The sequence below is a fragment of the Lipotes vexillifer genome, unplaced genomic scaffold, assembly GCF_000442215.2.
Source record: "Lipotes vexillifer unplaced genomic scaffold, Lipotes_vexillifer_v1.1 scaffold791, whole genome shotgun sequence".
Taxonomy (NCBI): domain Eukaryota; kingdom Metazoa; phylum Chordata; class Mammalia; order Artiodactyla; family Lipotidae; genus Lipotes; species Lipotes vexillifer.
In genome coordinates, this window is record NW_006793445.1 from 979,208 (window position 1) to 981,772 (window position 2,565).

The 2,565-nt window shown below is 53.3% G+C and overlaps 1 protein-coding gene across 1 annotated transcript in view; it reads right to left on the reverse strand.

Moving 5' to 3' along the window:
* The window catches only part of ATP11A (ATPase phospholipid transporting 11A), a 60,961-nt gene that overhangs the window by 39,956 nt on the left and 18,440 nt on the right, over positions 1–2,565 (reverse strand). The window lies entirely within an intron of this gene.

Below are 2,565 nucleotides of genomic sequence, written 5' to 3' on the forward strand. Positions count from 1 at the left end.
GCGGGAAGGACCTGTCTGCCGGGAGATCCCGGAAGAGTCAGCCCCTCCAGGGCCCCGGCCCTGCCCCAGCCCCACTGGGCCGCACCCCAAGGCTTTAAATGCGCGACAGCGAGGGTGCTGGGGCCCTCACGGGTGCCATGAGCAGCCCCTGGGCACTCGGCAGAAGTGCCACTCCAGGGACCAACCCGGAAACCCGCTCCTAACAGGCTTCACGTCTAAGGCCTGAGGCACCGGGGAGCCCGAGTGGAGCCTGAGCCTCACTCGGCTGTTTCTACCGCACCCTCGGGGGTTTCACGTACACAACACGGCCGCGCTTTCGGGGAAGAAGGCTGTGAGGCCCCGCGTGGCATTTACAAGCACTGCAGTCGAGCCCCAAAGGCCCCTGAGTGCTGGTGGCCGGGAGTCTGGGGCGGTCCAGGGGCCAACGCAGCGACCGAGGGATTTAGAACCGTTCGTGCAAAAACAAGCCCTCTGGACGTAACACTGAGCAGCAGACAGACGCTCTGTGTGCAGGGGCTCGTGGCCCCTTTGTTGACCAAGTGATAATTTCTTCTCATTTCCCAAGAGTAGAAGGGAAATAGGCAGAATCCAGATTCACTAATTTTGCCATTTACAATATTCTCCTGATTTTCTTTGGAGGGTAAAGGGAAAGCGTTGATTTGGGGTAAAGGGAAAGATTTGCTAAAGCCTGCTTTTCACTTTGTCGGCTTTTAATTTCCCTTTACCGTGGAAGGCTGAGAATCCACTGAACGTGATAAGCTTAAATGCGTTCAGTATACTTAGCTGACCCAGCTCAGGACCACATCAGGCTGAAGATGAGAAAGGGGGGGTGCCCAGCAGGGTGCGTTGGCAGGGCGCCCCCCCGCCGACCCGACGGGCCTACCCAGGGCTGTCCCATGGCCTCAGGGTGTGTCCCCCAGCCTCACAGCCACGTGGGACAGGCGCCCGGCTGCACACGTGCTGTCTGCTTGTGTTACAAGTACTGTCAGCCTCTGTTAGCAAACACTTAGGACAGCTCACGTCCAAGCTGTTTATGGACATAAATGGCCCTTTTATGAAGTGTCTCTGGGGAGCCTAAAAATAATTTACTTCAAAAAGGACTTCACTTCTAGCTTGGACAGGAGGATGGAGAAATATTACTCCAAAAAGACCGAGAGCTTAGATATATAACTCACAGCTGTCCACACCACGAGTTTATAAACATCTCTAAATACCCAAATATTAAAAGTCTGCTGAATCATATGGATACTTAAAAAGCTAAAGTAGAATTCGTATCAAAATACAAAATATATTTGGTAATTATCTTCCCAAAGGGCTCAGCCTTCAACTCCGTCCAAATACCAAACGAGGAAAGCCTGCGGTGCTCACTTTTCCAGCCTCACCCGCTGGCAATACGGATCCGTCTAAATACATTCACTCTTGTTCAAACTCAAACTAATCCTCGCAAGACACAGAAATCCACATTAGTTCTCCAAGGTAACCAGGCATTTACCTTTAGAACAATAGGTATTTAAGAACCATCAAGGCAATGCCTCCATAGATTCTGGAAAGCAACTGCAAACCTGCTGATGAAGATGGTGGTCAAAACATGCTGAGAGGGGCGCCAACTGCCTCCTTAAAACAAGTAATTGCTGGAGCCTTTCAAGGACATAAACCCCATGACGATTTATTTTGCAGTAACTTCCCACTGAGCGTTTTTTTCCTACCTCTGGCCCAGTATTTTCCTTAATACGCAAGGTAATGCCAGGACACAGACAATCTGGTGACTGCTTAACTTGGAAGAAAAATAATTTCTCTACAGCGGGATTTGTGAAGAGGAAGAGCGACGTCAAAACCGCTGGAAGCCAAGTTCCCTCAGTGCAGACCCGAGGCCGCGTGCAGGCAAAACGTCCAAGGCCCGGGAAGTGAGGCGGCACAGGCCACAGCTGCAGTAAGCAGGGCCGGCTCCTCTGGGCACCACGACCTCAGGGCTGACTCAGCTCCCTGCCGCCAGCGGCCCGGGGTGAGGCCACTGATGAAAGAGGTGTGGGCACCCACCTGTGACCGCACTGGCCACTGCGCATCCCCTGAAGCAGATTCCCCCGTCCCCGGGGTACGTGAGCCCGGACCAGCCCTTGGGAGACACATCCCCCAACGTCTAAGACTGAGGCTGTGTCCCAGTGGTGAGTCTGGGCAGATTCATGCAGCCCAACAAAGCGGCCCTCAAGTCAGAAACCTTTCAACCTCCTAGCTGAAGACGCACGGTCTGTTCAGTTATGAAAAGCGTTTCTATTGGGGAAACGCGCCTTCCCCTTCACCTGCTGGACCAGCTCCCACCCTTCCCGGCTGTGAGAAGAGCCTCGGCAGAGTCACGGGAGAACATGCTCCACGGCGGCGTCTGTCTGTTAACGCGTCCAGACGCGTGTACACAAGAGAAACCAGCGAGTGGAGTGGAACCCGGACCTCTGGTCATGCAGAATTCCCCCTCAAACCCAGCAGGACAGCAACGATGAAAAACTCTCATCAGGAAAAGAATCCACGTTTCATTGAACGATAGAGAGGAAATCGCCAAGTGTTTAGAAGCAG